Source organism: Eulemur rufifrons, unplaced genomic scaffold (genome assembly GCF_041146395.1).
Source record: "Eulemur rufifrons isolate Redbay unplaced genomic scaffold, OSU_ERuf_1 scaffold_390, whole genome shotgun sequence".
Lineage (NCBI taxonomy): Eukaryota > Metazoa > Chordata > Mammalia > Primates > Lemuridae > Eulemur > Eulemur rufifrons.
Genome location: NW_027183172.1, coordinates 5,001 through 25,000, shown reverse-complemented (window position 1 = coordinate 25,000; position 20,000 = coordinate 5,001). Strand labels below are relative to the sequence as shown.

The following is a 20,000-nucleotide window of genomic DNA, read 5'->3' as shown; positions in this document are numbered from 1 at the left end:
CATTTTATCTATTCTCTCTTTGCCTTTTCCTGCCCGCCTTTCCGCTCCCCCCCCCCCCCCGGATTCATGGTTTCACGTCACGCGGGTGACGTGCCGACACACCAGGAGGCCCTTCTCACACGTGCGCGTGAACACGCAATCAACACGTTTATGAACTAGAAAGGGATCTGGTGTGACTTTGCTATTATTTCCCCTCCCCTCCTCCCCGCGCTGAGAATGAGTTTCCCCGGGCTCGTGTGCCCGCCTGGGAATCGGCTGCAGACGCCATGGCCCCGGGTCGACCACATGTTGCCCTGGGGTCCACCAGATGTCTCTGGCGAATTGGGGCCCTAGGGTGCTTGTGACGGTGTGGTCACTAGGTGTCGCTCTGGGCTCAGTATTCTTCCTTCTCGCTGTGACTTTGGTCTCTTTTTTTCGAAATTTCTTTCTTTCTTCCTCTTTTGCCCTGTTTCCATTTTCCCTTCTTAATCTCTTTCTCTCTTTTTGTTGCTTTTTTTCCACGGCAGATGGGTGATGTGTGTGTGGAGGAAACGCGGCGTCAGGGAGAAGACACATCTCACACGTGCTCGGGAACACCCGATCGTCACGCTTCTGAGTACCGACCGATGGATCTGGTCCCGAATTTTTTAATAGTTTTCTCCTCTCTCTCTCTCTCTCTCTCTCTCTCTCTCTCTCTCTCTCTCTCCCCCCCCCTTCCTTCTCTTTCCTTTCTCTCCCTTCCTTTCTTTCTTTCTCTCGCTCTCTCGCTCTCGCTCTTCTTTTCTTTCTGACAGAGTCTCTCGTTCTGTTGCCCTGGCTAGAGTGCCATGGCGTCAGCCTAGCTCACAGCAATCTCAAACTCCTGGGCTCAAGCGATCAGACTGCCTCAGCCTCCCGAGTAGCTGGGATTACAGGCATGTGCCAGCATGCCCAGCTAATTGGATATACGTGTGTGTGTGTGTGTGTGTGTGTGTGTGTATATATATATATATATATTTTTTTTTTTTTTTTTGAAACAGAGTCTCACTCTGTTGCCCAGACTAGAGTGCCGTGGCGTCAGCCTAGCTCACAGCAACCTCAAACTCCTGGGCTCAAGCGATCCTACTGCCCCAGCCTCCCGAGTACCTGGGACTACAGGCATGCGCCACCGTGCCCGGCTAATATTTTTCTGTATATATTTTTAGATACTGTTTCTGTATATATTTTTAGATATATAGTTTCTTTCTATTTTTAGTAGAGATGGGGGTCTCGCTCTTGCTCAGGCTGGTCTCGAACTCCCGACCTTGAGCGATCCACCCGCCTCTACCTCCCAGAGTGCTAGGATTACAGGCGTGAGCCACCCCGCCTGGCGTGTACGTTCTGTATTCACAGCCAGACGGAAGGCAGGGAGAATGTTACCCTTTCAAAGCCCGCCCTGCTCGCCTCTCAGCCCACCGATGGCACTCTGAATCCCGTGGCATTCCTTCACTCAGCTGAATTCTTCAGCACCCGACCCCCCCCCCACCCCACCCCCGTGCCACGGGAGTTCGTTCTCATGGCAGAGCCATCGAGGCTGTTGCCACACGTGTTGTAGGTGCCTAGGCAGACTGTGCCCTGGCCCCGAGGAGGTACGGAACCGCCTATCGCCTCGGGAGGGAGGGACAAGATGTGTCCGTGTCCAAGGCGACGTCCTGTCGATCACGAGGAGGCCTGCAAAGGCTCGTATCTGCCAGGCATTGAGCCACATCACATGAAACACCGGTGTGTTCCTTCACTTAGGTGGTGTCGCGTGTTGATACTCACAGAGGATGATAAACCCACTCGCATGCCGGCTGAGCCCCCTGTGTCTCCTCCTCTATCCACTGAGGGAAAAAACCGCAACGAAAGGTAGAAAACCACAGGGGGGGGAAGACTGCCCGTCGCTCTCCCTATGTGACCGTCCGGAGTGCTCGTTCAGATGGGAGGAGGTGTGTTTGTGTGTGTGTGTGTGTTTCATTGATTTTGGTGCCATCTTTTCTCTGCAGCTGCGTCAGAGGACAGCGATTTTTCCGATTTTCACTCCGCTGAGTGAATTGCCTTTTGAAGAGAATGTCCACAGGAAGCCTACGGTCCTCCCGCGGGGGTGGCCCTCCTCTAGAAATGAATCTCGTTTCTTGAACGGAGGGGACTTGTTGACGCCATCATGCTTTCGGGACGACTTCTCAGACGCTAGCTTTGGACCGCAACATAGGTGCCCCCGACATTGCCTCAAGGGTTCCGTGGTGCCTCCTGTCAAGAGACCCCACCGACCGTCCCCAGCCTGCCCGCTCAAGGGAGCCGGGCCCCTTCTGATCTGTCCGCCCGCCGGTGAAGCTCCCTCCCGAGGGTCGGAAAGCCCACCTGTTTCCCAGTTCGGTTGAATGATGGGGCACCCGGGCAGGGCACTGGCACCGAGTGACTCCATTCTGAGTCTGTCTGCTCTGGGGGGCGGGGGCGGGGGCGGGGGCGGGGGCGGGGGCGGGTGGGGGGGCAGTTCCGTCTCGACCCGGTGGCCTCCTACCGACTGACTCGATGGGACGGACCATTCTCACTCAGGATCGTGTACCTTCTTGGCCTAGGCACATCCCGGCACTGAAAGCCACTTTTCGGGGACACTCTCCCACGTACAGATAGATGGCCTGCACCAGTGCTCTTCCTTTCTCGAAACACTGGAAATCTGTCCTCAATTTTACCTGACCTACCTGACGGTGTGTGATAAAGGAGCATAGAACCCTCAGCCACCCTCCACCTTCCCGCTGTCCCGAGAGACAGTGCCGAGCGTGAAATTCTATCCCTGACTCTCTGTGTCCACCGGAACGTGGCCTGACTGCAGTGACGTCAGCTACGTCAAGTCGTTCTCTGGGTAGGGAAAGAACTTAACCAGATAGGCCCTATCGGTCGCTTCTCTGTTCTGATAGTTTTGTGGCAGCCATTTCTTTCCCCCTCTCTTTTCTTTTTCTGTCTCTCTCCCCCACCCCCACCCCCAAATTCTTTCTACGAAGACGTTTAGGATGTCAGATTCTGGCCACATGCCCCCCCCTAGGCATACGGGGGCCAGCATAGACAAAGGTCTTCGGTACCAAGTGTTCATTCCACGGTGACAGATATTGCCACTCTTGTATTGACCAGGGCGAGATGGTGAGTGGGTCAACTCTGAAACTCCCTGTACTCTACTTCTCTCTTGGGTAGGTCCCTGCCCCAACCCTCCGGCTTCTAGCACACACCCAGGGGCACTCTCTCCTCTCTGGATAAAGTTCCAGATGATCCGATCCGCTCCGAGGAGGAAGGGGAGCTGGCCGGGCCACCCACTGTGCGCCCCACCCCCGTCAGTCATAGGGTCCGTTCTTTTCAGGATGACACCGGCAGCGGTTGCTGGGTGTCACCTAGCGGCCACTTTGATCAGACCTCGGGATCCGGAAAGTCAGGTGACGTTGGGAGTTTAAGAGCTGACTCCCGGGAGGTGTGGAGGGCGGGGAGGAGAGCACGGTCCGGACGGTCCCACCCTCTTCTTCCCGGGCCCGCAGCTCTGGGCCCGCCCGGGGCAGCCCTAGCCTCTAGCGGGTCTCCGCCCACCCGCCCTGTTGTCTGCGGGAGGCGCCCCTCCTCCCGCTCTCTGCCTCCTCCCGGGACCGTAGGCCTCTGCCCGTCGTCTTTTTTATTTTTATTTTTTCCCTTTTGTTTGTTTCTCTTTTATCTTGTGTTTTAGGCTTATCGAATATCATATCGTATAAAAACTTAAATCACAGAATGAATTATATTAAGTAACAAGATGTGGCTTTTTATCCTACGCCGAGAACGATGAATTTTTCTCTTCGTGTCCATTTTCCTGTCCTGGAAGAAATACAAAGTTGCTCGTGATACTTCCCCATCATCTTCCAGTTTCCCCGACTGTCAACACGATGTATTCGATCGTATATCTTTGTGTGTGCACGTGGGCGCCTGTACCTATTTCTTTTCGGCATCAGTCTCAGGTCTTTTGGCACCTAGGGGGGAAAAAGGAGAAACCAATAAAGGACAGAAAGACGTTCTGTCGTTTTACGCTCCCCACCACCACCACCACCACCACCACCACTTTTGGGAGCTTGTAGTCTGGCCTATGTCCCCAAGGCAGGTTAAATCTTTTCTTAAAACTCCCAAGTGGTCCCCTGCCCCGCCCCCCCCCCCCCAGGTGGGCGGCCGGCAGAGTTCACAGGCTTTGTTTTTGGCAGAGCCTGGACGATTGAAATAATTAACCACAATCAACGCTAAAGCTGAGAACCCCTCCCCCCCTCATTAAAAGCTCTGTATTTCTGCCTAGCCCTATGTTCGGGGAAATTCGGAGGCTTGAGATGGGAAGGTCTACCCTATTTTCTCCTTTACCGGCAAAATAGACTCTCTCTTTCCTTCCTCCTCAAACAGCTTGTCCTCGTTATTCGGCCTCGTGGGCAAGTGGCCGAGCTTTCGGTAACACCAAGTCTTCTAAGTTGTGTTGTGTTATCGGTCTTGTTTTCTTTCTTTTCTTTTCTTTTCTTTTCTTTTTTTTTTTTTTGAGACAGGATTTCTTTCACTCTGTCCTCTCCCAGGCCGCCTTGGCCTGATTGTAGCTCACAGCAAGCTCCAAATCCAGGGCTTAAGTGATCCTCTCTGCCTCAGCCTTCTGAGTAGCTGGGACTATAGGCAAATGCTGCCACACCCGCCATAATTTTTCTTTTTTTTTTTTTTGTTGGTAGAGATGAGGTCTCATCGTGTTACCCAGGCTGGTCTCCAGCTGCTGGGCTCAAGTCACGCTCCCGTCTCTGCCTCCCAAGTTGCGGGGATCACGGGCATGAGCCACCATGGCCAGCCAGGTTATTTAAAGGTGATCGCTTTGCTATCCTGATACAAAACCCCAAATGTGCGAGTTTAAGGCACCAGACGGAGGGAGTCCCCACACTACATCGTCACGAACATTGAGGGTGGCTCACGAAACAGCTGGGATGTGGCCACACAGTAGTGATCGAGGAGATATATTCTAGTGGGATAGCAGAAATATAGAATGTCCTGAAGACACTAAATGTCGGAATGCCACAGCAGTCAATGGCTGACAAACTTCCATTCCATCGTGTCATGGTAGGCGGCTTACTTTTCTCCTGCTCCCTCGGTATGATTAAGGCCTGACGTAGAAAATGTCTACGTCTCATCCAAATCCATCGAGACGATGGAAGGGGGAACTGGGAGAGGAATAAAGAAAAACAAGAGGGGGAGAAGGAGGAAACTGCCTCCCCTGCCCCCATGCTACCCAATTAATAAATGAAGAATGGGCCGGGCGCGGTGGCTCACGCCTGTAATCCTAGCACTCTGGGAGGCCGAGGCGGGTGGATTGCTCAAGGTCAGGAGTTCGAGACCAGCCTGAGCGAGACCCCGTCTCTACTAAAAATAGAAAGACATTATATGGACACCTAAAAATCTATATAGAAAAATTAGCCGGGCATAGTGGCGCATGCCTGTAGTCCCAGCTACTCGGGAGGCTGAGGCAGTAGGATCGCTTAAGCCCAGGAGTTTGAGGTTGCTGTGAGCTACGCCACGGCACTCACTCTAGCCTGGGCAACAAAGTGAGACTCTGTCTCAACAAAAAAAAAAAAAAAAATAAATGAAGAATGGCCTCTTCCCTCCTCTTCCCAACCCCTAACTATGCCTGGAGGTGTATCGTAGGCCTACAGTCCTAAGAAATGTACAACTACTGATAGTAATGGGAAGAAATGCAGTCTAATAGGTTTCTGTGCAGTGGGACACCTGGCCAGGGCACTTACGGTGAATGGAGCTTGCAGGGCGGGCGGGAGGTTGCTCTGGGTGAGTCTGTGAGTTGGCGGTGAGTGGTGAGTGAATGTGAAGGCCTAGGACATTACTTACTGTAGGTTTTCATAAACCCTGGACACTTAGGCCACACGACATTTACCTTTAGAAATTTCTTTCTTCAATAATACATTAACCTTAGCTTACTGTAAGTGTTTTCACTTCATAAACTTTTCCATGGTGGTTTGGCTTTTTTTTTTTTGTTTGTTTGTTTGTTTTTCTTTCTTTTAAACTTTTGGACTCTTTTGCAACACCACGACTTAAAACACAAATGCGTTGCACTGTTGTACACAGATATTTTCTTTCTCTGTGTCCTTATGTGTTCCGTAAGCTTTTTCCTACTTTTAAAGTTTTTATCGTTCTATGCACTTTTCAAAATAATAAAAACTAAAACGGGGGGGGGGGGTGGGAGAGGGAAGGAGAGAAATACACACACATGAATATGTTTCCCAAGTGAACTGAGGAAGGGGGCCGAGTCAAGGTTCTCAGGGAGCCACCAGTGATGAAACGGTCAGGCTCAGAATCAGCATTGCAGAGTGGCTGCAGAGCCGGGGGGCCTGGACTGGCTACCTGGACGACACTCCGTGTTTGGTAACTTGGCGAGTCATACATCCTCTTGAGCCTCAGCCTCTTCATCTGCAAATGCAGAAATCATGGTGCCTACCCCACAGGGATATTGTGCAGAGTGAAAAAGCAAATGCAGGCAAAGCCCACAGAAGCACGCGTGGTAAACAGTAAGCCTTTAATCGTGGTCACAGTCGTTGTTATAGGATCATCTTCCTATGTCCTTGTCTTTTAAAGATTAGCAGAACCTCCCAGAAGATGAGAATGGGCTCCCCCTGAGCAAGTCTCGGCTGTAAAGTCACAGGCATGTTGAGCATGTGGCACAGAAGGCAGAATAAAAACCTGATCCCGGAACATTATGTTCCTGCAGGACATGAAATCATTGAAGGTATGGGAAATCCTACCTCATATCCGTTTTACTAGAACACCTATGATTGCGTACGCACATGGACGCACGCGCACGCGCACCCCAAACTTTTTGAGCTTCACAAAACAGCGTAACCAAGGAACACACTATGATGCTTCTTAGCGATCTATTTAGGCCCAGGTTACTCGTCACTCTGAGCCTGCCTCCTTATCTGTCCAATGAGAATAGTGTTTGTCACAATTATCGTCATCGTCATCCTACCTAACGCTTCTGGTAAAATTGAAGTGTGAGAACACCCGCTAGACAGAAAATCCATGTTATCTCTCAATTTTTCTTCCTCCTGATTTCTATCTGAATCTGTGAGCTCGCTTTGGTTCACTTCGGTTTTTCAAGAGGCTCCGGTTACCTTCTCTCCCACCTATATCGGATTGGGTCTGACGGAAGAAAGAAGGAAAAAAAAAAAAAAAACATAGTAAAGAAAGCAGAACAACATTTGTTTCTGAAGCAACCGATCAAACATTGCTGATGAGCCGGTCTTTTCTATTTCAGTAAACCAAGGAGGCCTATTGTCACGAGGATGTGAGGGGCCCGGGTAAGATTGGATGATTACCCCTAAAGGAGACAAAGCAGACAGACTATGGCACATGTGATCTTAGCCAAGAGAATAAACAGTGACCTCTCTGCCGAGTTGGGCCTTAGCATACCAAAGGGAAATAAAGGTGTAATAGGATGCTCAATTTTTACTCTGGAAACAGAGGTTGGTTGGGCACTGAACTGAGAACACTGAATTTTTTACCCTCCTTGATATTCACATAGGCTTAGAGGAGGCAAAAAAAAAAAAAAAAAAAAAGAATACTGAGCCTATAAGTCATCCCTAAAACTCGGATTTTATGTTCCCTTGCCTTTTCATAACTGAGCAACACACAACATTAAAGAATGGACACAGGCCGGATGCGTTGGCTCAGGCCTGTAAACTTAGCACTCTGGGAGGCCGAGGCGGGAGGATCGCTCAAAGTCAGGAGTTCGAGACCAGCCCGAGCGAGAGTGAGACCCCCCGCCCCCGTCTCTACTAAAAATATAGAAAGAAATTGTCCAGACAACTAAAAATATATAGAAAAAAATTAGCCGGGCATGGTGGCACATGCCTGTGGTCCCAGCTCCTGGGGAGCCTGAGGCAGGAGGATCGACTGAGCCCAGGAGTTTGAGGTTGCTGTGAGCTAGGCTGACGCCACGGCACTCACTCTAGCCCGGGCAACAGAGTGAGACTCAGTCTCGGGGGGGGGGGGGGGACCCAAAAACAAACAAACAAACAAAAAAACTGGAAGGGACACAGACTTCCACAGGTTTGTGTGTGGCCCCTTTTACTTATTAACGCTACAGGACCTTAATTATTTGTGCTCTGAATCTGATATTCAAATTATCCTTGTGGCCAACGCGTTTGAACAGTAGATGGTAGGGGAAGAAGAGTTCACCTCCTGAATAGATGACAAGTAACGGGAGTACTGGTGAAATTACAAGTGGCTTACGTTTACACACTGAAAATCCCAGTTAGCCGCTACCATGAGTTCAAAGAAGAGATCTAAATTTCTGACCCTATGACCCTAAAAGATATTTCCTCCCATGGTGTCACAGATAAAAATAAAACTGCATCCTAGCACTTTGGGAAGCCTAGGGGGAAAGGATCGCTTGAGGCCAAGAGTTTGAAGTTGCAGTGATCTATGATGATGCTACTGCACTTTAGTCTGGGAAACAGAGTGAGGGCCCGTCAAAAGAAAAAAAAGAAAAAGACAAAAAGAAAGAGAGAGAGAGAGAGAGAGAGAGAGAGAGACAGAGACAGGAAGACACAAGGAAAGAAAGAAAGAGAGAAAGAAGAGAGGAGAAGAGAAGAGAAGCGTCAATCTATCCATTGCATTTTCTACCCTTTAGGTGACTGGGCTTCAGCAGGGTGATGTGATCTGACAAAGTTCATGTTGCTAAGAAATAAAGCACTGGAGTTCAAACTCTGAGTTTTCAAAATCCAGCATATCCCCCTACCCACCATACCGTGCCACCTCTGAGAGTGGATATCTCACAGAGGAGAGCTGTGGAGGCCATTCTTGGACAGACAGAGTCAAGTAGTGGAGACCATGGAGTCTCTGCTCTGCAGCCAGTCTAGAGACATATGGAGCCATTAACACTGCTTGTGAGGAAAATACCATGTCATAGGGAAACAGAAATATTTTCCGCCTTAGGCAGATACAATTTAGGAAAAGACCCGAAACCCCTCTTCTTCTAACAGTGCTTTCTGGTCAGATGCTGACCCCTTCGATTCACAGATTCAGATACATCATTCAATGCAAGCATTGTCAACAAGTCACTCTTTGCAGCTTTCTGAAATTTCTCGCATATAGCATACTTGTAAAGATGATCACTTATGTGAAGACACCACCCCTCCAGAAAAACAAAAACAAAACCAAAACAGAAGCCCACTTTTCTCTGCTGTGAAAATCAAGATCAGCTTTTATGAGATCCACTAAATTCACACAAGAAGTAAAATATAATCATACTGATATATGCAATTTTTCTCTTAGAACAGAATGCATGGTGCTCCTTATCGTCTCAGATACTGTCAACAGAAAGCACGCGGTGGATGAACAATCTCCGTGAGCTTTTCTACAGAGATGGGGTGGGGGTGTGTGTGTGTGTGTGTGATAAATAATGAGGGTTGAGGAGCAGATAAATGACTGGGGGAAAACAACAACAGCAACAACAACAAAAACCACTTCCTGGTTCCTCGATGCAAGCATTCATTTAAAGGGGATACTCGTATGTATACCTAGGTGGAAAGTGGAAGCAGCTTTAAAAAAAAAAAAAGAAAAATTGCTGCGAGCCCTGGTTATGATACGGCAATAAGCGCTAGCTCTTGGAAGGTGTAAAACATATTCACGGTGGCTTACGCCAATCTGGGATGTACAAAGACGAGCTTGAGCACCACCACCAACCAAAAATATGAATGAATACCTGGCTAGCGATCAGGATCAGACATAATAGAAAAGAAAAAGCTCCCAAGGCTAAAATAATGTGAACACGATTGACTCGTCCATGGAAAAGAACCCCAAATCACTGCAAAATAATTTAAAGAGTTTTATTCTGAGCCCAACGGCCGTGATCATGGCCCAGAGAGCTACGCCCAAGAAGCCTTGAGCAAGCGGACCCATTGTGGTGGGGTGGGTTACAGTTTGGCTTCATACATTTTAGGGAGACAGGAATTACATGTAAAATCACAAATCAAAACATGGAAGGGGTACATTGGTCTGGGCTGAAAAGGCAGGACATCTGGCAGTTGGGGGGGGGCGGGGGAGGGAGGGTGCGGTGTTTACAGGTTTACAGCTGGGTTTAAAGATTCTTTGATTTGCAATTGATGACATAAATGAACCTCTGCCTAAAGGCTTTGCATCATGTTTTCAGTTAAGGTAAGGAGGTCTGCTAATCACAGACAAGCCACTGGACAGTTTACCCAAAACTCAAGTGCCCTGTAGTTCAGTAAACGGTTGGCCTGCTAGATATGCGTTAAGCTTTGTCTTGCCTGGCCTTAGGCCCGTCGGACATTCAGTATCTCATTGTTATAAAATCTGACTCCATCAGGGAGGGGTGTCTGACTTCCCCTGTCCTTGCGGGGCAGCAGCTCAGGTTTAAGGGTTTTTCTAGGGTTCCCTGGGCCAACCACGGGACGGGTCAGCTGGCGGTGGCGGGCGGGGGGCGGCTTAAGATTTTATTTTAGTTCATAGACTCCAGAAATGGTGTTTCCCTGGCAAAGACACACGAGTTCATGAAAAGCTTTCATTCAGTTGGTCTGGCTCCTCCCTGAGGTCGTCTCCCTGCCCCCCACTCCTCCCATCCCCTGGGGCCGGAGCGGGGGGGGGGGGGGGGGAGGGGTGAAGGCCCAAGAGGAGAGGCGCGTGGGGGAGGTGCCGCTCCCAGAACCAGAGACTCGTCTGGGCCCCACGTAACCCAGCCACCGCGACCGCTTCGCCCGAGGAGGTGCCCAGCAAGTCGTGCTTCTGCCCCTCGGGATTGCCTGCGGGCTGGGGGCGGGGTACGAGCTCCCGGCCCAAGAGGCAAACCCCTAGCCCGGCCGCACAGATGGCCGGGCCCCCGGCGGAGCCCTTCCGCCGTTTTCCACCCCTCCTCCACTCACTGCGCTGACTGCGCATGCGCGCTCGCACGTAGCCGCCTCGGGCTTCTCTCGGGCGGAGCCGCTTTCAGCCGCGACCCCGCCCCGCGAGCTGACTGCGCATGCGCGCTTGCACGTAGCCGCCTCGGGCTTCTCTCGGGCGGAGCCGCTTTCAGCCCCGACCCCGCCCCGCGAGCTGCCGCTTCCAGGCGGCACAGCGCATGGGGGAGGGGACGGAGCTCTAAAGAAATCAGTCCCCTCCGTCTCCTGCCTCAGGAAAAGCCCCAAACCCTTGGAGAACTGCCACCCACCGCCACTGCCGTGTGTGTGTGTGGGGGGGGGGGGCGGGGGGGCTGGGTCTTTACTTTGTGTCCTCCTTGTGGCCCAGTCCAAGGCGGCTGGGCTGCCAAACAGATCGTCTCGAGAGGGAGGCAGGAAGGGCCCAGGTCTGGACAGGGGTGGATTGGACCCCTCCACCCTGGGGTGTGGACTTGTGACCGAAAGCTCAGCTGCTTGTCCACGAGGCCGAATAACGAGGACAAGCGGTATGAGGAGTAAGAAAACAGAGAGTCTACTTTGCTGACAAAGGAGGAAATAAATAGGGTAGAGCTTCTCAGTCTCAAACCCCCAAATTTCGTGAACATAGGCCTAGGCAGAAATACAGAGGTTTTAAAGGAGGGAGGGTTGGTTCTCAGCTTCAGGCAATTACTGCAGTTAGCTGTTCTAAAGGTCCCGTCTCTGCTGAGAAGAAATCCCTTGAACTCTGTGGGCCGCCCACCCTGGGGGCCACCTGGAGTTATAACCAAAGAGTTAACGTGCCTCAGGGATGCAGGCCGGGCTGCAAGTTCCCAAAAGCCTGGGGGAAGTTTTAAAAAGACAGAAAATCTTTCTGCCCTCTTCCCCTCCCACCCCCCCACAAAGCCATTTTCTCTGGTGCAGACTCGGCACCCTCCCTGCCCCCCCCCTCCCCGTGCAGGCCTGTTTGTCCTCAATCATCTGTGAGGTTCACGAGGAGGAGATGCTCTCTCGCTCTCCCCACCCTCTTTCTTCCCTTAGGAAATCCTCAGCGCTGTTCCACACACTCAAGGTGGCGGGCCTGCTCCGGCCACCAGCCACCTCTTGTGCCAACTTCCGGCCCCCCCCCCCCGCCCCCAACGGAGTAGGTGTACAGACAGGAGCACACTTTACCGGAGGGCGCCTGGGGATGAAGAGTTGTGGTGGCCAAATGGGGGATGCGGGGCGGGGAGGAGAGTGGCTGGCATTTGGCAAAGAGTGACACGGAGTGGCCATCCAGGCTTGTCTGAAAAGTGGGACTACGAGCCTGAGAGCGCCGACGGAGTCGATGGACATGGTCACTGCTGTGGGATGTCTCTTTTACCACGATGTAACACCAAAGCAAACCCCTGACCCGCTGGGTCGGAGAAGGCCTTGTGGGCAATTTAGAAAAGCCATGGCGTGGCCATTTGGAATACTTCCTGCCTCTCCGGGAATCAAAAATTAGAAAGGACCATGGGTTCTGTATTAACGTACCAAAGGCAGGCAGAATTTTAGCCTTTTAAAGCCTGCCCTGGCCCTATCTCAGCAAGGCAGTGGCACCCCAAGTTCCGTGACATTTCTGCACTCGGCGGCTGACTTCTTCAGCCATCTGTTGCGATGCCCCTGCCAGGTGGCCACTCACTCGCCCCTTCAGTTCAACCCTTGTACCAGAAAGTGTTGCCTTCTTCCTAACCCCTATGGGGGGACCGGGGGGTGACGTGTGTGGGGGGGGGGTAGTGGAAATGGGCAGACCCCACAGGTGCAGCCTCTTCCAGGTCATAATGGGCCTGAGGCAGCGTGGGATTCCCCCGGAAGGGAGGCAGGGTGGCACTACGGCACCGAAGCCTGACGCCGGCGGCCACGTGGATGGTGGGGGACACGTTAGACCGCTGAGATGCAGCCACTGAGAGCCACCCCGCAGCAAGAGGTCTCTCTGGCAGAGCAGGCACTGAGTCCGCAAGTCAAGACAGCTGGGAGGCCTGGGAGACAGAGGCCCTGGATCTCAGGTCCCGGGGTGGGGGCGGGGGGCAGTGCCAGTGCCTGGAGAGAGAGAGAGCCCAGGCTCCAGAGGCCATGATGGGGCCTGGTGGGCAGGGCCGAGGAGGTCAAGGCCGGGTGTGGTGGGGTCCGGGATGAGGGGCTTGGGGTGACGGGCAGGGAGAACGACCCGTTCACTCAGACGTGCCCTCAGAGGAAGGCAGAGGTGCGTTTTGCCTTCCTCCGGCTAGTGGAACGCTCGGCATTTCTTTCCTTCAGAGCTGGGTTGAACCGGTGTGGCATCTGTTATAGTACGGAGTGCGAGACAGGACAACCTAGAGACCGAATTGAGCCAAGTCATGAGTCCACATTAGCTGGCCAGCGACCACCCCCTGCCCTGTTAGGGTACAGGTACAGAGAATGGCCCCGAGCCGAAAAAAGCAGGAAGGTTTCAGACTGTCCTAAGCTAGAGCTCCGTGACTTTAGGCACGGCGGTTGAAACAACACTATACCACCTACTCCGCAGCTGTGTGGTCCGGGACCAGCCTCGGGCCCCGTTTCGTTTCGGTTACAGTCTTTAAGCGAGCAGGTTTACAGAAACAGATAGCTCCAATTAAGGAACATTCTTTCAGGCGTTAAGCAAGCACAATCAATTTTACGACAGGCAGCTGGAAAGTTTAAACACTTAGTTACAAGTTAATTGCTTTGTTTTATCTCCGCAAGGTACGTATTTCCAATTACAGACATAGGTCAAGCGGACATCGGTCACCTAGCGAGCAAGCATAAGTTTTCAAGTGGGCCTTTACAGCGTCCAGACAGGCCTCGGTCCAGTTATTGTGCATTCTTTTTGACCACTTGGAAAGCTACTAGCACCGTTCCGGGCCTCACCTCACTCACGCGGAACTACAGAGTGATGACCTGGGGTGGGTGGGTGGGTGTGTGTGTGTGTGTGTGCTCCCTCCTGTGGTGGGAAGGGTGATCTGCTCGCCCACCCGGCGTGGTGTCCCCCACCCCTGCCCCATCTTGGCGTTTACAGAAAACAAACACGAACACAAGAGAGGGAGCCGGAGGAGGAGGAGGAACATATGCTGCTATCCAGGTTATCCTGGGAGGCTTCCTAGCCATTTCTGAGGAAACAGTGTCTCCTGGCTGTCTCCCGTAGTTTTATTTATTGACTTATTTATCTATTTTTCCTTTTGGCTTGAACCCATTCTTTTCGTTTCGGCATCTCATCTGACATCCTCTTCTGAGAGGAACCTGGAAACGTTTCCCCGTGTTGCATCTTTTCAGGCTCTGTACGACTGACGAGCATCGTCCCTCTTCAGTCACTGGGCTCTTTGCTAGCCAGGCCTTAATTCTCCACGTTGTAAACCCCAGATCGGATCTCCGCCCGGAGTCCTGTAGAGACCCACCGAATCGATGTTTGGACTGGGATGTCTCGTAGACCTTACCTATTAAAAACCGATCCAGGCCAGGCTTGGTGACTCACGCCTGTAATCCTAGGCCAAGGCGGGGAGGAGGACCGACCGCTTGAGGTCAGGAGTTCGAGACCTGCCTCGGCAAAAGCAAGACCCCCGTCTCTACCAAAAATAGAAAAAAATTAGCCGGGCATGGTGGCACACGCCTGTAGCCCCAGCGATTTGGGAGGCTGAGGAAGGAGGATCGCTGGAGCCCAGGAGTTTGAGGCTTCCAGTGAGTGAACTATGCCCTGCTCCCCCGCCACCCCTCCCCATCATCTCTAACGAAATGACAGTAAAATAAAATAAAATAAAATAAAGCTCAGAAAAAAAAAAAAAAAGTACTATGTAGTGAGACCGATCCTAAGAACACGGGGGCGGGGAAGGAAGTCACTACCACGGTATAAAATTGTATAAACGTTACCCGATTCTGTGTGCGTGCGTTTTCTGAGAAATGACCCCCTTTTGCTATGGGGCCGGGACTGGAGTCCCAGTTTGGGACCATAGGATTCCCCGCACTCGACTCCAGACTGATTCGACCTAGGGTTAGCTCTGTGTAAACACTCTTTAGACGTGGGTGTTTTATGGATTTCTGTCCTTCGGGAGAAACGACTGGCCCGGGTACAGGAGTGAGTGAATGTACCGACCGTCTTCTCCCATCTCTCTCTCTCTCTCTCTCTCTCTCTCTCCCTCCCACACACAGGCACACGCGCGCGCGCGCGCGCGCGCGCACACACACACACACACACACACACACACGCCGTTTCCGGGAGCGCCCACTTCATGCGCTTCGGTCCACCGTGACAGATAGTCCAACTGTGAGATCATCGTGAGTGGCTGCGCCTAGGCCCCGCTCTGAACCTCTCCGTACTGTTCGTGTGTCTTCAGCAGGTCCTGCCTCCACCCGTGGCATCTAGCACGGGCCGATGGGTCCCTGTCCTCTCTCCCTGCCGTGGACGCCCCCCTCCGGCCCCCCGCCCCCGGGGGCTCTCTGGTCGACTAGTGGTGGGGAGTGTGCCCGAGGGCTGAGAGACGTGGTCCGAGAGGGGCCGGGAGGAGGCCTGCGACCCAGTGTGTACCCACTCCCGCCCCCACGCTCCCTCCCCCACGAGGGAGCCCGTCCTTTCCAGGCTGACACTTGGATCGGTGGATGACGGGGGTCACCTGGCGGCGGGCGAGCGTTATGGGAAAATCCGGTAGGCGTGTTGCGACGTCCTGCCACAGAGATGGCTCTGGCGACAGCCTCGGGCCGCCCCACCCTGGCCCCCGGCCAGGCCCCGTGAATGTGTTCTCTCTGTCCCTGACTTCTTTCTTTGTTTCACCAGCCGGCGTGCTCTGAGAATGTGAAGTGTATCATAGTTCCACCCTGGGTTTCATGATCCTAAGATAGGAAGGGGTTTTATGATTCCACGACAGAAAGGTTTTCTCATCCTATCATCTCTCCCCCCCCCCTTTCTTTCTTTCTCTTCCTCCTTCTGCCTTTTCTTTACTTCTTTGTTCTTTCCTTCTTTCAGTCTTCCTGTCTTCCTTCCTGCCTGCCTGCCTTCCTTCCTTCCGTATTTCTTTCCTCTCTTCCTTTCTCCTGTTATCCTGTGTTTCTATCTCTGTTTTTTCCATCTTTCTTCCCCCTTTCTACTTTCCTACCTTCTTTCTTTCTCATTCTCTCCTTTCTCTCTCCTTCCTTCTTCCTTTCTGTCTCTTTCTATACTGTCTCTCTCCTTCCTTCTCTCTATCTTTTTCTCTTTCCATCTTTCCGTGCTCTTTCTTTTTCTCTCTTAACTTCCTTTCTTTTTCTTTTCTTTCTTTCCCTCCTTCTGTCTCTGTCTGTCTTTCTTTCTTTCTTCTTTCTTTCTGCTTCCATCCTTCCTTCCTTTTTCTCATTCTCTTTCTTTCTGCCTGTCTTTTCTTTCCTTATTTCTTCTTTCCTTCTGTCTTTCTGTGTTTCCTATCTCCTTCCTCCCTTCCTTTTTCTTTCTTCCCCGTGCCCTCTTCCTGTCTTTTCTTATTTACTGTTTTCTTCTTTCTGACTTTCTCTCTCTGTTTCTCCGTCTCTTTTCTTTCTGTTCTTTTCCTTTCTCTCCCTTTCTCTCTTTCTGTTTCTGCCTGTCTGTCTCTCGGCTATGTTGTGGTCTGTGCAGAGACGGGTTTGGTGGACGATGTCGGTGGTCGGGCCGACCCATCCTTTCTTTGATCCCAGTGCTAGCCAGGCCGGGGCCTGCTTAGCTTCCAAGATCAGACGAGATTGGGCGCGTTCAGGGTGGCGTGGCCCTAGACTGACCCGTCATTTTTCGATGGCTTCCGTGGGGAGTAGGGGGACTGTGTTTGATGCCCCCGGGGGACCTTCTGGACTCTGAAATGATGGGCTCCAGAGGGTTGCCCCGTGTTTTGCAGCAGACCTCTGGTGGCTGGCGCCGGTTGTGGTCGGGCTCCACCTGGCGGCCGCTTTTCTACAAGTCTCTTGTCCTCTGAATCTTCGGTGCAGCAGGCAAAGCAGGGGACAGTCCCCGATGCGAGCGAGGCTGAGTTCCGGGAAGCAAGCAGCCTTCGCGGGGCCATCTGGTTCGTGCCGGGACGCCGGCTGGGACATCTGGGAGGCAGAGCTTGGGCCTGCAGGGCTGTGTGGCGGGAGGACGTTGTCGCCGCGCTTCCAGGCTCAGCCAGCCAGGCGGCTTGCGGGGCTGCCCGGGCAGGTCGACCAGCACGCTGTGGCCGCTTTGGAGACCCGACCCACCCCGCGGGGACAGGAAGGAGACGGCACACGCGGACGGGAGAGGAGGGTGTCCGGCGACCGGCCGCCGTCCCGTGCATGCGTGTCCCTCTCCCTCGGCCTCGCCTTTCCTACCCATTTTCCCTGGTTCCCGCTCGGGAGGCAGGGACAGCCCTGTGAGTGGCACCCAGTCGTCCGTGGCTTCCTCCGAGTCCTACTCTGGGGGCGCGGACCGGGCCCTGGGTGGCGCGGGTGGCCGGCGAGGGCGACCCCTGTCGGCCCGCGGGCGCTCGTGGGCCGCGGCGGTCCCGTCCCGATGTTTTCTCCTCCACAAGTCCCCGTGCTGGGGCCGGGGACCGGGCCCTGGGTGGCCCTGGGTGGCGCGGGTGGCCGGCGAGGGCGACCCCTGTGGGCCCGCGGGCGCTCGTGGGCCGCGGCGGTCCCGTCCCGATGTTTTCTCCTCCACAAGTCCCCGTGCTGGGGCCGGGGACCGGGCCCTGGGTGGCCCTGGGTGGCCGGCGAGGGCGACCCCTGTCGGCCCGCGGGCGCTCGTGGGCCGCGGCGGTCCCGTCCCGATGTTTTCTCCTCCACAAGTCCCCGTGCTGGGGCCGGGGACCGGGCCCTGGGTGGCGCGGGTGGCCGGCGAGGGCGACCCCTGTGGGCCCGCGGGCGCTCGTGGGCCGCGGCGGTCCCGTCCCGATGTTTTCTCCTCCACAAGTCCCCGTGCTGGGGCCGGGGACCGGGCCCTGGGTGGCCCTGGGTGGCCGGCGAGGGCGACCCCTGTCGGCCCGCGGCCGCTCGTGGGCCGTGGCGGTCCCGTCCCGATGTTTTCTCCTCCACAAGTCCCCGTGCTGGGCCCTGGGTGGCGCGCGTGGACGGTGAGGGCCTCCCTGGCCCTCTACGCCACGGGGGCCGACCAGATGTCCCTGAGTGCCCCTTGTCTGCTGGCGCTGGGGACCTGCTGGGGACAGGTGGCCGTGTCGAGTGTCGTGGGGGCAGGCGTGTTCAAGTGGCTCGGTCCCCGTCTTCCTGCGCGGTGTTTTTGATCACCTCATATCGTCATCTTCCGCCTGCAGGTTAGTACTGACACGCTGTCCTTCGGCGACTGTCGCTGGAGGGGTTGGGCCTCCGCACGCGGACAGGGTTCTGGGTTCCTGGGGATCCAGCGCCCTGCCCTGTTCCCTTTGAGCTGACCGCCTGGGCCCGCGCGCCGGCTCTAGGGCGTCGGAGTGTCCCGACGGTGGTGCCCGCCTCTCGCGTTGGTCTCTTGTCCCCTCGAGAGACGGCACCCGGGGGAGGGGGGGAGGTTTGCGGCAACCTTCCCCCTTACCCCGCTGGCTCTGTGCCGTTGCGTGTCAGGCGGTCCTCGTCTTTGGGTTGTGCTTGGGAGGCGGGGCTGGCGAGGCTGAAGCGGGCTCCTCCGATCGCTGTCCTCGCCGGTCTGACTGACCTCCCCCAACCCTCCCCGTCCTCGGGGCCTGATCGATGTGGTGACGTCGCGCTCTCCCGGGCCTTGAGCCGCGTGCCAGGCGAGGGACGGTCCATTCATGGTGAATGGTGGCCGCTCTTCTCGTTCTGCCCGCGGGCACCTCACCTCTCCTTCCCCGCCTGTGGGCGGTGCGTGGGAGGCGCGGGTGCGAGACTATCCGGCCCGACCGCGGTCGCCCCGCCCTCGGCCTCGTGGCGTTGGCGGGGGGTCGTGAGTCCTCTTGACGCAGCGGGCAGCCCTCGCTCGCCCTGTGTGGCTGTTGCCTGGCCGGGGTCCCCCCTGCCCGCGACGGACGGGTGCGGGGCCGTGCCGCCCGCCCGGTCGCGCGCCCCGTTTGGCGCGCGGCTGCTGGGTCTGTGTGGCCCTTTTGTGGTGCCCCCGGAGCGCACCGGGTTGTTCTCCAAGGTGCCCGAAACCGAGCGGTGGTTGTCGTCCTCGTTCCCGGCGTCCCCCTCTGGTCGCCGCTGCAGCGTCTGCTGCGTTGGGTACACCCTCGAGCAGCGTGCTTGGGGTTGGGGGGGTCGAGGCGGGCAAGCCTAGAGGCATCCTCCTGCGCTGCGTGGGCGGGCGGGGGGCGTTGTCTCGGCGTCCCCACGATGTGTGCGTGGCGGACTTCGAAAGGCGAGCGCACGGCTTGTGCTCTTCCCACCCTGCCCGAGGGGGGGGTGGTTGCACGGTCGTGTGGGCGATCGTGGTGGGGCTGGGCCGGCGACGTGGTGCCGGCCGGCCCCGTGGGGGGCCTCTGCCACCGGCCTGGTCTGCCTCGGTGACCCCTCTCCCATACCGACGGGGGAGTGTTCCCCTCGAAGTGAGGGGGCTTTTGGACCAGGGGCCCCGACCGCGAACGCTCAGGAGTCGCCAACCGTGCGTGTTTTGCCCCATGCCGCAGACCCCCCCCACACCTCCCCCGGGGCGTGCCTGAACGCCTCCGCCCAGGGCCCTTACGGGGGCGACCGGGGGTCGGGGGCGATCCACCTTCGGCGAGAAAGCGTCTTCTCTAGCGATCGTGGAGGCGTGTCCTCTTCTGGGGTTTGTCGGATCCCCCAGCCCGCCGCCTCTCTGCGCGTCGTCAGCCGCCGCCCCTGCGGCTGCCAGTTGTGCGTGGGCAGAGTTCCCTCCTCCCCTGCCGTGGGGGGGAGCGGTCCGCCGGCCCCCGCGGTGGGGGCCGAGTGCCACTCTTCGCCTAACGTGGTCCGCGCCTCCCCCCTGAACTCTGGGGGAGGGTCACGCCGGGCCGGGCCGGCGTTCCAGCTGTGAAGGGCGCCCGCGTGTGTGCGCTGCGTGCCCCGGCCGCGGGTCGCCCCGGTGTGCGCTGGGGGAAGGGGGTGGTGGTGCGGCCCGTCTCGCGCCCCCTCCCCATCCCCTGTGAGCGTGCGGCCCTCCACCCGGTCCCGTGCCAGGCCGCGGATGGATGGGCGCTCCCGTGCTGGCGCCTGTGGATTGCGGCTGGGGGGACCGCCCGG

General features: G+C 55.4%; 1 pseudogene; it reads right to left on the bottom strand.

The window, feature by feature from the left end:
• Window positions 1–75: 75 nt before the first annotated feature.
• On the bottom strand, window positions 76–167 carry LOC138380389 (small nucleolar RNA U13; annotated as a pseudogene).
• Window positions 168–20,000: the final 19,833 nt, after the last annotated feature.